Source organism: Procambarus clarkii, chromosome 41, assembly GCF_040958095.1.
Source record: "Procambarus clarkii isolate CNS0578487 chromosome 41, FALCON_Pclarkii_2.0, whole genome shotgun sequence".
Lineage (NCBI taxonomy): Eukaryota > Metazoa > Arthropoda > Malacostraca > Decapoda > Cambaridae > Procambarus > Procambarus clarkii.
Window position 1 is genome coordinate 20,652,978 of NC_091190.1, and position 16,243 is coordinate 20,669,220.

The 16,243-nt window shown below is 37.4% G+C and overlaps 1 protein-coding gene across 1 annotated transcript in view; it reads right to left on the reverse strand.

The window, feature by feature from the left end:
• LOC123761099 (forkhead box protein L2) overlaps positions 1-15,455 on the reverse strand; it is a 154,277-nt gene extending 138,822 nt beyond the window's left edge. Inside the window, exon 1 of the mRNA XM_069339460.1 lies at positions 14,983-15,455. The gene's annotated coding sequence lies outside the window, so the exon portion shown is untranslated. The remainder of the gene's footprint in view (positions 1-14,982) is intronic.
• Positions 15,456-16,243: the final 788 nt, after the last annotated feature.

The window sequence follows — 16,243 nt, forward strand, 5'->3', positions numbered from 1 at the left end:
TACCCGGAGATATACCCTGAAGAATATACTGAGACCATCACGCAATGGTGATTTCATACGCTGAGCAGATACATTATTTGGGGGTTATAAAGTGATCTGAATTCTCTGTAGATGTGGGAAAGAGTTATTTAAACTGGTTATCTTGAGGTTATTTTGAGATGATTTCGGGGCTTTAGTGTCCCCGCAGCCCAGGAAGCAGCCCGTGACAGCTGACTAACACCCAGGTACCTATTTTACTGCTAGGTAACAGGGGCATAGGGTGAAAAAAAACTCTAGTGGAGACACTTAGTGTCAGGATTCGTCAGACATTTACCTGTCCGCTTAGCTGGTATGATCGAGGAAAGATACACAGGTTTCGCCAGTGTATACGTAAGGCAGATCAGGTAATTATGATCTGAAGCGCAAATATAGTCATACTGGCTTAGCGCTTTCTCCTAATAATTATTTTACCAATCTTACGTAATACGAAACCTGTACATCTTTCCTCAATCATGCTGGCTTAGTCTGTATAACAATTTACGATACACACATCCCGTGAACATCCCGTGCGTAGGATCGAACCCTCATCACGGCCCTAGTGAGTTTGTTTGGTTTACGATCTTACGCGACACTGTGAAGGGTGTTCTCGACCCCAGGTTATTATTGTTAGAGACAACCTCGTAACTCCCGAGAGCTCGTACTGTTTAATAAAGCTAAACTACGCCGCTGTGATTGAAAAAATGATGTATATGTTTCGTTATTGGGCTAGTAGATGTTTAATAAATCCAGGGCCAGGTGCCCAGGCTACTTGTCACCACGCACCTGGCGCCAGTGAGCTGAACGATACACAATACACAGTACCCTTAGTGTGTCTCTACACACCACCCACCAGTTAATACCATGCTTGAGACCGACGGACACCGTCCTCATCAACACATACTAACTGCTCATTAGACTACCAACCACTCCTCGTGGAATAAAGTAACGGTTTACACATGAGCAGAGAATCTTGACACTGCCACGAAGCCGGAAATAAATAACCAAACGCACAAGTCATGTGAAGGTGCACATGCCGGCACTCGCGCACTCTCAATATAAATAATAATAATAATAATAATAATAATAATAGTAATAATAATAATTTATTTACGAAAAGTACATACATAGTTGCAGAGTTACAGAAATAATTGAAGACTTAACCAAAATACCTAACCCAACTTACCATAGGCCTAAACATAAATTATATATATATATATATATATATATATATATATATATATATATATATATATATATATATATAATATATATATATAGATTTGATAAAATGCTATGCCCAAGATTACCATCCGAGTGCCGGCGGGGAAGTGGTTCAAACAGCCTCGGCTATCACTTCCTTATGTCCGGTCGTGATGGTCAAGCGGATTAAGGCGTCCCTGTACATACTATATATATATATATATATATATATATATATATATATATATATATATATATATATATATATATATTAATTTAATTTCAGGTCAGCCGCAGTTTGGATGGTCCCAAACCATAATCTGCTATGTAATTACCCCAGCTGCCTGGCATCTCCCTAGCAGAGGCCGGTGTAGGGACCACCCTCTGAACGTAGTCAGCAAAGGCAGGAGCCGTGCTAGAACACGCAATCGTTCATAATCAGCACATTAATGAAAAGACGCTGATGCAACTATCGCGTGTGTCAATGGAATCCCCCCAAATGCATTGTTCCGACCTTACATTACACAGATTGGAGTCAGCGTAGTTTTGTCAGAAGAGACAAACAGAATCATCATTGTTGCTCTCCGTGGCTCTTATTACACAACTGTGTAAGTGCTTAGTTACCAAAATGAAGCCCTAGGCCAGTATGACTGTATAGCCCCTTCTCTAGATTTGCTGCCTCGTAAATAATGCAGCTGTTTTGTCTCGCCAGAAAAGTACGATCTCGCCTAGGCTATCGAGGCCGATGCATGGAAAACGTCAGTATTATGGTACGACGCACACTATTGAACTGTCGCACAACCTAGCCTGTCCTAGGATTAACTTAAACATTCATAGGTTTAACATAATTACGCCTAATTTAGTATATATATATATATATATATATATATATATATATATATATATATATATATATATATATATATATATATATATATATATATATGCGAACAAGCCTGAATGGTCCCCAGGACTATATGCGAATGAAAACTCACACCCCAGAAGTGACTCGAACCCATACTCCCAGGAGCAACGCAACTGGTAACTGGTAACTACAGGGCGCCTTAATCCACTTGACCATCACAGCCGTCGGATGGTCAAGTGATGGACGGCCGTGATGGTCAAGTGGATTAAGGCGCCCTGTAGTTACCAGTTGCGTTGCTCCTGGGAGTATGGGTTCGAGTCACTTCTGGGGTGTGAGTTTTCATTCATATATATATATATATATATATATATATATATATATATATATATATATATATATATCTACATTTGAGTGAGGTGGATGGGGTGAGGTGGTATTAATAGGGTATTAATTTCATCAACACAAGACAGAACACGAAACAATGGGTATTGAATGGAAGTGATTGTAGAAAGCCTATTGGTCCATATTTCTTGATGCTTCTATATTGGAGCGGAGTCTTGAGGTGGGTAGAATATAGTTGTGCATTAATTGGCTGTTGATTGCTGGTGTTGACTTTTTAATGTGTAGTGCCTCGCAAACGTCAAGCCGCCTGCTATCGCTGTATCTATCGATGATTTCTGTGTTGTTTACTAGGATTTCTCTGGCGATGGTTTGGTTGTGGGAAGAGATTATATGTTCCTTAATGGAGCCCTGTTGCTTATGCATCGTTAAACGCCTAGAAAGAGATGTTGTTGTCTTGCCTATATACTGGGATTTTTGGAGCTTACAGTCCCCAAGAGGGCATTTGAAGGCATAGACGACGTTGGTCTCTTTTAAAGCGTTCTGCTTTGTGTCTGGAGAGTTTCTCATGAGTAGGCTGGCCGTTTTTCTGGTTTTATAGTAAATATATTTATATATATATATATATATATATATATATATATATATATATATATATATATATATGCAAACAAGCCTGAATGGTCCCCAGGACTATATACAACTGAAAACTCACACCCCAGAAGTGACTCGAACCCATACTCCCACAACTGGTATGTACAGGGACGCCTTAATCCGCTTGACCATCACGACCGGACATAAGGAAGTGATAGCCGAGGCTATATGAACCACTTCCCCGCCGGCACTCGGATGGTAATCTTGGGCATAGCATTTTATCAAATCACCTCATTCTTTGGGGCACACGTGAGGAACACAAATGCAAACAAGCCTGAATGGTCCCCAGGACTATATACAACTGAAAACTCACACCCCAGAAGTGACTCGAACCCATACTCCCACAACTGGTATGTACAGGGACGCCTTAATCCGCTTGACCATCACGACCGGACATAAGGAAGTGATAGCCGAGGCTATATGAACCACTTCCCCGCCGGCACTCGGATGGTAATCTTGGGCATAGCATTTTATCAAATCACCTCATTCTTTGGGGCACACGTGAGGAACACAAATGCAAACAAGCCTGAATGGTCCCCAGGACTATATACAACTGAAAACTCACACCCCAGAAGTGACTCGAACCCATACTCCCACAACTGGTATGTACAGGGACGCCTTAATCCGCTTGACCATCACGACCGGACATAAGGAAGTGATAGCCGAGGCTATATGAACCACTTCCCCGCCGGCACTCGGATGGTAATCTTGGGCATAGCATTTTATCAAATCACCTCATTCTTTGGGGCACACGTGAGGAACACAAATGCAAACAAGCCTGAATGGTCCCCAGGACTATATACAACTGAAAACTCACACCCCAGAAGTGACTCGAACCCATACTCCCACAACTGGTATGTACAGGGACGCCTTAATCCGCTTGACCATCACGACCGGACATACACGTACGTCCCTGTACATACCAGTTGTGGGAGTATGGGTTCGAGTCACTTCTGGGGTGTGAGTTTTCAGTTGTATATAGTCCTGGGGACCATTCAGGCTTGTTTGCATTTGTGTTCCTCACGTGTGCCCCAAAGAATGAGGTGATTTGATAAAATGCTATGCCCAAGATTACCATCCGAGTGCCGGCGGGGAAGTGGTTCATATAGCCTCGGCTATCACTTCCTTATGTCCGGTCGTGATGGTCAAGCGGATTAAGGCGTCCCTGTACATACCAGTTGTGGGAGTATGGGTTCGAGTCACTTCTGGGGTGTGAGTTTTCAGTTGTATATAGTCCTGGGGACCATTCAGGCTTGTTTGCATTTGTGTTCCTCACGTGTGCCCCAAAGAATGAGGTGATTTGATAAAATGCTATGCCCAAGATTACCATCCGAGTGCCGGCGGGGAAGTGGTTCATATAGCCTCGGCTATCACTTCCTTATGTCCGGTCGTGATGGTCAAGCGGATTAAGGCGTCCCTGTACATACCAGTTGTGGGAGTATGGGTTCGAGTCACTTCTGGGGTGTGAGTTTTCAGTTGTATATAGTCCTGGGGACCATTCAGGCTTGTTTGCATTTGTGTTCCTCGCGTGTGCCCCAAAGAATGAGGTGATTTGATAAAATGCTATGCCCAAGATTACCATCCGAGTGCCGGCGGGGAAGTGGTTCATATAGCCTCGGCTATCACTTCCTTATGTCCGGTCGTGATGGTCAAGCGGATTAAGGCGTCCCTGTACATACCAGTTGTGGGAGTATGGGTTCGAGTCACTTCTGGGGTGTGAGTTTTCAGTTGTATATAGTCCTGGGGACCATTCAGGCTTGTTTGCATTTGTGTTCCTCACGTGTGCCCCAAAGAATGAGGTGATTTGATAAAATGCTATGCCCAAGATTACCATCCGAGTGCCGGCGGGGAAGTGGTTCATATAGCCTCGGCTATCACTTCCTTATGTCCGGTCGTGATGGTCAAGCGGATTAAGGCGTCCCTGTACATACCAGTTGTGGGAGTATGGGTTCGAGTCACTTCTGGGGTGTGAGTTTTCAGTTATATATATATATATATATATATATATATATATATATATATATATATATATATATATATATATATATATATATATATATTTAATATGTATGTATGTGGTATACTAGGCCTGAGAAAGGTTAGGTTTGGTTATGGCCTTCTTAATAATTATTAATCATAACCTCTACAAAAGTATATCATTTTTATTATACTCTGAAGCTGTTTCCTATGAAATTGGTGTTTTTTGTAGAGCTACGTCTTTGCATCTTGCAGGTCGGCGCTCGATCCCATATGGTCCGCATGGTCTGGCACTGCTTCCTCACCTTCTCTTCATATCTACTGTATTTCCTTCTATTCTTTCCCAGTGCTATATAACCATATTGGTTCAGCACTTTTCTCTGATAAGTTGTTAAATTATGTAGCGTAAAGCTCGGGATGACATAAACAACAAATTTATTCAAGTGTTATTGTTCAAGTCAATGTAAGCCTTGTTTAATGAAAAACAAATTCAAACTTCATGTAGTGGAAGACAATTGTGTCGTTTCGTTGTGCAACTTGTCCTCTCGAATAGTGCACAACATTTTAACGTCAACATCGCCAGCGGACAAAGAGAATGGTGCTAAATTTGGACCAGTGCAAATCGAACGGATTTGCAATCGGTTCAAATAGAACAGTGCAAGATTTGCCTAGATAGATCATAGTGGCTCACAATCATTATTTTCAATACCCACGTATTGAAAACGAGAATGATAGGTTATGGTTGGGTTAAGTTCAAGCGTTTAAGTGCAGGTCGATGGATTAGGTTAGGTTTAAGTTCAAGTGTTTTAGTACACCATTTTCTGTCCGCTGTGGCAACTCCTGAGAACTGTCTGCTTTGTCAGACACAAAGATGGTAACGTTGATCGTTAGTGGTGGGACAATTCCCACATCCTCTATAAGGTAAGCCAACGTACTGAGCACTCAGCTAGTCCCGTTCTCTTGATTTGCCACTCCGTCTAAAATCCAACCTTTTAGCCTAACCAGAAACGTACAAACCCAAGCAACCCACCTAACCTATGGAGTCCGATGCATAGAACACCAATTTTTGTGAGCCGCACGAGCCCCGGGAGGTGGACGTCCCGGTCCCGCACCTACGGGTTCCTGACAAAGATCGTCACAGCCCTCTTTCAAAATTTTGGAATTTGTTTCTCCAAAACAGCAAGTTTAGGGTCCTCTGGTAGGTCAGGAGGGCAGGAAGTTCTCCTGAGGTTTCAAAACGTCATGAAAACCGTTAATTGAAACTTTCCTCTCCAAACTTAACAGCCTAAACTTCCTTCAGGACCAAGCAGAGTGGAAGCTGATCAGAATTACATTTCACCTTTGTTAATGCACATTAATGACACTATGTAAAAGACACGTCGAACACTTTATGTAGGGCATACGTAAATCTGTGTATCTATGTATTTACGTATGTAGGTTAGCTTAGCATTTTTAAAGCACTATACAATCACCTTCTTTGGTTGATTGTTCAATAAACCCCTGAACTATATGTTTAACAAATCTCTCACCCTGTCCATGGAGGACAGAAGAAAATGTATATATGCTGGTTAGCATTGTAAATGTGTGGCCACGTCTGTGGTAGAAAATAATAATAATAAAAAATAAGACCAAGCAGAAGGAAGAGTGATAATTATTAAATACAACAATTATTATTATAATAATTATTATAATTGTTATAATTATTAATATAATTATTAGAATTGTTATAATTATTAATATAATTATTAGAATTGTTATAATTATTATTATAATTAGTATAATAATTATTATTATAATAATTGTTGTATTTAATAATTATCACTCTTCCTTCTGCTTGGTCATGAAGGAAGCCGGCCTCGAGTGGAAGAGGGCTGTGACGATCTGTCTGGAACCCGTAGGTGCGGGACCGGGACGTCCACCTCCCGGGGCTCGTGCGGCCCAGGCTCTGCTTCAGAAGGCTGGGGTCGCTTTTGCCCTTGATGGTGTGGTTCTTCTCCGGTCCGACCACGGCGGTCTCCGGGTTTGGAGTCCCCTGTGTGCCTTCTTTCACCAACTTCGAGGTCAACTCCGGAGCTTACAGTTCCTGCGAAGACGCTGGAACCAATCGTATTGGCGTTTGCTTTTCCATTGGAGACTTTCGGCGTAGTGGAGAGGGGGGGGGGACCTGCTGCTTGGGTAACAGCTTCTCCTCCATATCAATCTACCCTTGTTTTGCGCGTTGGAGAGGCCACTCCAGACTGACAACTAGAACGCAACTTCATAGTCTCCTGAGACTGATGGATGTCCACTACTACTACTTTTCTTAATTGATTGTATTTGTAATGTTGGTTACCATAACGTCAAAAATGCCACCTATTAGTTGACAGGACGGGTTGGCCAAATAATACTTCAGTCCTGATCATAGCTCAAGTTTGAAATAAATTTTCAGTTTAAACATACACCGAGACACGGAATAAATCCCACGGCGCATATAACCTTTCTGCAACAATCGTTCCCAGAATAAATTCGTAGAAAAAAGTCAAATTTAAAGTAGTTTTGCCTAACCAAAAGCGTACGAGCCTAGTCACCCAAATGACGAATCGAGGGCCATGTTCATTAGTTCCAAATAGCGTTAATTGAATATACGTGCATTTAATATACAGCCTAGTGGAAAAAACTCTCACAAGTTCGGCCTGGCCTCGGATGGGTTTTGGGAGTAGAAGAACTCCCAGAACCCCATCAAGCAGGTATATCACTGAAGCACCAGACATTTTGACGCCGTGGTCGATAACGTCATATTCGTAGTGCATCAAGTGTGAGGACAGGCTGATGTGTTTGCAATGTTGCCAGTTGCTGAGGTATTTTTCACGCATATAATTAATTTAGTTTTAATTAATTAATTATTTATTTTTTATGCAGACAGTTCCAACGTTTATTTAATAGGAATATTATATTTTTAATGATAAAACTGCATTTGGTTTTAGCTTTTACTTCATTACAAACAAAAAGCCTATTGCAACATGCCAATTTATATTACGATATAGTTATTCTATACGATATAGATTTTACAATTTAAAAATACGTTACGAATTTCATTGTTATTCTTTAGGATTAGTAATTTTTTATTTTTTTTTATATAATTTAAAATCTTGCCAGTCTTTAAGATTAACAATTGGGTCATTTTAATGAGTTTTTACAGTTTAAAGTCATTGCTAATCTTTAGCAATCGATTAGCTTTAGGATTAGCAATTAGGAACATTTACAGCATTTAAAAGTAAACTTAAGGCCAAGTATATACATCAATGTTGAATACTGAAATTGGGTAAATTTGAGTTTTTACACTATTTTGAGTAATTGTGTAAGTTCTGAAATTGTGTCAATATTTTACACAATTTGAGTACTGTACTTAAATTCTTTTTCATAATAAACTTTTGTATGAACAAAAATTGTTTTTTAAAGTTCCTCAAGAAATCTGATTTTCTTTAAATTCTCCCAGACACTTCAACCTCGTTCCCCTCGTTAGTATAATGAACTATATACATCATACTAATACCCCCATTAGTATAATGAACTACGCACATCATCCAAAGTGTCCATCCTTGCACTCATTACACTCTCTTGCCCGAAACGCTATGCATACTAGTGGTTTTAGGTATTGTATGTAATAGCTCCATCTTTAAATTCCAACATTATTTTTGTAACTCATCATCACTGTATGTACCTTTACCTGAATAAAAACATCTATCTATCTAAATCTATCTATCTATCTATCTATCTATCTATCTATCTATCTATCTATCTATCTATCTATCTATCTATCTATCTATCTATCTATCTATCTACCTCGCCTGATGACCACACCAACATTTATAGAGGAAATAATTCACAAACGAAAGATATCATGTTGACCTGCAAGGACCCACCCATCCAGTAAACTCAATCAGCTTTATTTGTTTTCCTTAAGGCACTTATAACTGGCCACCCCTACTTTTCCAGAAATATAGACTTATCTACTGTATTAGGAAATACAATTTAAGAATGAGCGATATTTTTAATGGTGTAACCAGGTTTACTGGATAGGATTAAACAACTTGCCAGCGGGTGCAGCCGGGACACCCATAATATTTGGACTCACGAAGGAATTAATGTCACAGAGAGAGAGATGGATCACTAGCAGGTATATTTGAGTGCAATTGATGTCAAATTTATATTATAAGAGCGGTGTGTTTGGAGTGATTTTGGGCCAGCATAGCCCCCAGAATCTGTTAAATGTTGAGGGACGTATAAATATATACACAAACGTCATGGTATGATTAGCTTATTAGTTTTTACTGCTAACATCATCAAAACTTTGTGATATATTCTGTCCTAAAATATATCATTCTAATTCTTGCTAAATATGTCACCTACTTCATGCCTAAAATATAATTCTTGACTTAAGAGTACTATATACCTGTTAAGTCCAGCCAGCATTCAAATGATCTGTATAAACTGGTACCAATTAAGTTTCTGATTCTGATAATGACAATGTCTTCTTTCTGTTCTGTTATTGTGGCTCTCGTATCTAATTAATGGACCGTACTTTCTATGTACACTTTCCCAACTATAATTGTACCAAAATTTACGAATATAATATTTGATTTGAATGAGTATAATGAACTATATATATATATATATATATATTATATATATTATATATATATATATATATATATATATATATATATGCGAACAAGCCTGAATGGTCCCCAGGACTATATGCGACTGAAAACTCACGTGTGCCCCAAGAATGAGGTGATTTGATAAAATGATATGCCCAAGATTACCATCCGAGTGCCGGCGGGGAAGTGATTCAAATAGCTTCGGCTATCACCTTCCTTTTGTCCGGTCGTGATGGTCAAGCGGATTAAGGCGTCCTGTAGTTACCAGTTGCGTTGCTCCTGGGAGTATGGGTTCGAGTCACTTCTGGGGTGTGAGTTTTCAGTCATATATATATATATATATATATATATATATATATATATATATATATATATATATATATATATACATATACATATATAATATATATATATATATATATATATAATATACATATATATTATATATATAATATATACTGTATATCATATTAATATCCCATTAGTATAATGAACTATATACTGCTTTAGTATATTACTATAATGATCTATATACATCATATTAATACCCACTAAAATAATCTGTTACATCACATTATATCCGATTAGAATAATAAACTGTTACATAATATTAATTATACATCCATTAATATAATGAACTATAAACATAATAATCTATTAAATAAACTATACACATAACCCTTAAATATAATGAAACTAAATACAAAACATATTATCCCACTCATCTCGAAAGGGATGTTCATAAACTCCCAGATGAAGTTGTAAAATAAAATGCCAATTAAAAAAAAAATAGACAGTAATCGGTAAAATACAGACAGTAAATATAGAGAAATTAATATAGAACCACACAGCTAACTAATTATATTGTACTCGGGAAGAACATGTCCCATTTAAACTACCAGTTCTCCCTAGAAATGATAGGAAAAGATCCTTTTTTAGAGGAAGTGAGTTCGGGGGATGAGCGAGGCGCTTGCTCCGAGTAAATCACATTTGTTTTTTTCAAGTTTGAAGCAAATTCACCCCCTGGTATTTATTTTTTGAATGTGTAGTCTGGGACTTTGGTTATTTGCCTGTTTATCGGGGAAGGTTGGGTAAATTAAATTGGCCTGTTACCCGGGAAAGGTTAAGAAAGCTTAGGTAATTTTAGGCGGTTATAATGAGCTATATACAGCTCATATATGAGCTGTATATAGCTAGTTAAATAAATTAGGTAAATTAAGTTTGGCAGTTCTATTTCCAATAGTTTACCGAACTTGGTGGCTGGTTGGCTGGTATATGACTTCTAAGTTTTCTTCGGCTAAATTTACAGATTACTTTGCAGCTGTAATGTTACATAATCCTGTATCCAAACACCGCAACACCAAATAGGCCTGTATCCAAACATCGAAGAAACCCCCTATAAGCCCGTATCCACATACCTCAACACCCGTACCTTAGTTCTATATCGCACGCACACGAAACTTAACACCAATACAAATAGTAATGTTATTAATGTTGTAAATGTAAGTGGTTAGCACACATTGTGGTCAGCCGTTCAAGCTCCCACCTGCTTTTAAGATGATGGCTAATTATTCCCTAACAAATGGAACTCACTCGGGTAATTTTAAACAAATTTACAGTAATGCTTCGTCCGAGCTAAAATCTAAAAGTACTTTACCTACTAGTTAATAAACTTAATTATATTTTACTGTATATATTAATTATAAATAATTAAAAATAATCATTATTTCAAAATAATTACGTTATAAAAACTAAGCATATTTTGTTTAAGTATCATAATAATACTACTACAGTACTAATAATAATAATGAGTGTAATAATTATATTACATCACTGCTACTACTAACAATAATAATAATAATAATAATGCGAAATGGAATAAAAATATCAGTGACACAGATCTGCCTTCACACATATGAGGAATATATATATTTCACACATATTCCACATATGAGGAATATATTGTTAAGTACACACCCCGCAGCAGGACTCCCGCGCTCGGAGTACCACAGGCGGCTTCTACAACGACAGTTGTCATAGAAACCATAACGAATATACCAACGAATATACCACCACGAATATACCAGATCGGCCACTGGTAGAATTGTTTTTCGTTGTTTTTTTTACACTGATAATCTAAGCTAGGGTAAGTTTGATTAGGATAGGATAGGCTAGGCGTTGGTTAGGACAAGTAAGACTAGGCTGGGCTAAGTTTGGTTTTATCATTTTAGGCTACGTTAAGCTTGATTAGATTTGGTTAATCTAGGTGAAGTTTGATTAGATTAGGCAATTGTATTTCCATTAGTAACGAGACCTTGCCGGCTGGCAGCGCTGCAAGCCCTTCTACTAAGCACCGCACGCGCTGTTTTTTATTTTTTTTTATTTTTACGTGTTTTATTGATTGTCTTTCGGGTCAAGTACACAGTGTACATTATTGTATGGAAGATCATAACGTTACCGTCCATCCACATGTCACTACGGCCCCATAAATGCACTGAAATAGCGTACCGATGACGGCGACGGCCCCCAAAAAGCAGCCAAAAAAAACGCCATTCGCTCACCGGTCGGTAACCACTGTCATTAGTCTATTCTCATCCCGAAGAGGAATGGACCGGAGGGCTGCCAGTCTCTGGAAAGGGAGAAAGAGGAGGGCTACCTACTCCTGTAGAGGTAGGGAGTGGAGGGCTGCCTTCCTCGGGAGGGAGGGAGTGCTGCCTACTGCTGGAGAGGGAGTGGAGGGCAGCCTTCCTCGGGAGGGAGGGAGTGCTGCCTACTGCTGGAGAAGGAAGGCATGGAAGGCTGCTTGTCTTGGAAGACATGGGAATGGAGGCTTGCATGCCCCTGGAGAGGAAGAGAGCGGAAGGCTGCCTGCCCCAGTAGATAGAGGAAGCAGAGGGCTGCCTGCCCCAAGAGAGAGGAAGTGAAAGAGCAGAGGGCTGTCTGCCTTTAGCGAGGGAGGGAGGGAGGGAGAGCAGAAGGCTCCCTGTCCCACGAGAGGGAAGGAAACAAAACAGTTATTCTCTCTATGAATGCTAAGAACAATTGCACAATTATTCAACGAAGCAAATTATCTCTTGTTTCTCATTTCACATTACAAAATATTTCATAATATGCCAACTAACATGTTAAATACGTGTCAAATATTTCATAATATGCCAACTAACATGTTAAATACGTGTCAAATATTTCATAATATGCCAACTAACATGTTAAATACGTGTCAAATATTTCATAATATGCCAACTAACATGTTAAATACGTGTCAAATATTTCATAATATGCCAACTAACATGTTAAATACGTGTCAAATATTTCATAATATGCCAACTAACATGTTAAATACGTGTCAAATATTTCATAATATGCCAACTAACATGTTAAATACGTGTCAAATATTTTATAATATGCCAACTAACATGTTAAATACGTGTCAAATATTTCATAATATGCCAACTAACATGTTAAATACGTGTCAAATATTTTATAATATGCCAACTAACATGTTAAATACGTGTCAAATATTTCCCTGTTAGTGATTATCCTCACACACATGGTTTGTTTGGTGAGTATCCTCACACATGTTTGTTTATTAATTAACTTTATGCATGACATGTTTAGTGATTAATTTTATGCATTAATTGTTTAGTAATTAACTTCACCAATGGCTTGTTTAGTAATCACGCTCACACATGGCTTGCATGGTAATAAACCATGGTAAAAATAAATGGTAAAAATGGTAAAAATAAACATGGTAAAAATGGTAAAAATTCTTAGTAATAAACCTGAAAGGAAAAAATTGGTATTTTAACTATTCTTGAATCCGGATTAACCTAAATAATGTTTCGATAGAATTATCAATTCTGAGCCAAATGAGTTTTATCGCAAGCCCTAATTTAATGAAACACTAATTAGTATCATAACACTTAACTTGTTAGTTATAATTAATAATGATAAAATAATATTAATAATAATAATTATTATTATTATTATTATTATTATTATTATTATTATAACATCAATAAAATTTGAATAGCGGAATGATAATATAGATAATAAAGATAAGAGTAATAATGTAAATAAATATATTGGCTGTATACACTGAGAGCTGTACACCGCTTTTATTTTGTATACTGTATACTGAGAGGTATTCTACGTTTTCACGGTGTATGTACACCGCGTGGTGTACCCTGCTTCTCGATGAGTTTACGTACACTTGACTTTAGTCGCGAACTGTAGTCAGAAACCCAACATCAAACCCATACAAATAATACTGATAATGCCTGAAAGCTTACGTTGACCGAATATATATATATATATATACATATATATATATATATAATATATATATATATATATATATATATATATATATATATATATATATATATATATATATATATATATATATATATGAGAGTGTCAGACCACGGAGGAAAATTGAAACAGGAATTTCCTTAAGTACTTTTGTATATTAATACATCTTCAGAAGGAGTGTATCCTCTAATACAGATCTTCAGTTCTGAAGATGTATTAATATACGAAAGTACTTAAGGAAATTCCTGTTTCAATTTTCCTCCGTGATCTGACACTGTCACATTTTTAAATCACGTGTCTATTTTCGTGATACACACACACACACACATATATATACATATATATATATATATACATATATATATATATATATATATATATATATATATATATATATATATATATATATATATATATATATATATATATATATGTCGTACCTAGTAGCCAGAACGCACTTCTCAGCCTACTATGCAAGGCCCAATTTGCCTAAAAGGCCAAGTTTTCATGAATTAATTGTTTTCCGACTACCTAACCTAACCTAACCTAACCTAACTTTTTCGGCTACCTAACCTAACCTAACCTATAAAGATAGGTTAGGTTAGGTTAGGTAGGGTTGGTTAGGTTCGGTCATATATCTACGTTAATTTTAACTCCAATAATTTTTTTTTACCTCATACATAATGAAATGGGGTAGCTTTATCATTTCATAAGAAAAAAATTAGAGAAAATATATTAATTCAGTAAAACTTGGCTTATTAGGCAAATCGGGCCTTGCATAGTAGGGCGAGTACGACGTTCTGGCTACTAGGTACAACATATATATATATATATATATATATATATATATATATATATATATATATATATATATATATATATATATATATATATATATATATATATATATATATATATATTGGACGACTAGGCTTCGTTAAAGCGAGGAACAAAGTGATAATGATCCAATTTTACCTTATTTGTTGTGGGATGACAGAGGTAGACTCTATCTCTCGTCCACCATCTGGATGACAGAGGAGACAGTAGACAAGGGGGGAGACAGTAGACACAAGCACTGTTGACAGTGCCAACGGTACTCAGAATGCCTTCTTGTCTGAAGTTTCAACGGAACAATTCACCGTTTCATTTTCATCACGCGAGAGCTCTTTTGCGGTAGACGCGGTGACATAGTTGCATTGTGCTAACACGGAATGATGTTTCCTTAAATATATTTTCATTCAAATATATATATATGCATTTGATTAAACGGATAACTTAAACGTTCTTTATAATATAAGGCACTCTTAAATCACATCCCTAACAGGTAGTTTAAGTCATTGTAAGCACTGGTTATCTATAACACTGAGGAGATGTTAACTGTCGTCCGACTTGTTCAGTGGCAACTAGTGTAGTGCCATAAACTTGAGGTCTGTAGCTAGGCACTGGCACTCCTGAGCTCATGATGAAGATGTCAAGAAAATCCTTAAGTGCCAAGGGGGCGGAGTCTCAGTATCGCTCACCAAAGGCGTTCCACAAACGTTCGCTCAGTATACCAGATTACCACAATATATTTTATTGATACGCTATTCACTGAAAGAAAAAATAACAATAAACATGTGTTTTAATTCAGTTTATATTGGACAGTAATATTCTGTATTATAACACAAGAAAAGATATCAAATCAAACTAAAAATAAATATATTTTACGTGTAATATTATGCAGTGAGTTTTGTTGTTTGGTACCGCCGTGGCTCCCCATTGGTCGGCTGCGAGCGTGCTAATTGGCTTAACTTCTCAGCGCGGGACCTCCACCAATCAGAATCTGCAAGGGGCGGAGCTTAAGATTTAAGACTTTGCAAGATTACCGCTCTGAGAATACATTTACATTTATATAATTTTGATTAAAGAATATATATATTTTCTCGTAATTTTGTTATTTAGTGGCTTTCAGCGCCTGTGTCAGAATTTCATCTTTAATTTATATGAATTTAAATAACTTCAAATGGATTCGGATAAATAAAAGGTGAAAAGTTCTTCAGTAATGTTTATTTTTATAGAGAAACAACACACAATAAGATTTAACCCAGCTAAATGCAAAGTTACGAGGGATTAGAACATAAGTGCAAATGTCCGTGCAGCTGTACAGGATGAAGGGAAGACAGATTCTTCAGTCAGAAAAGGACAAAAACCCGGGAGTGGACATAACCCCAAATATGATGCCAGAATCTCACATTAG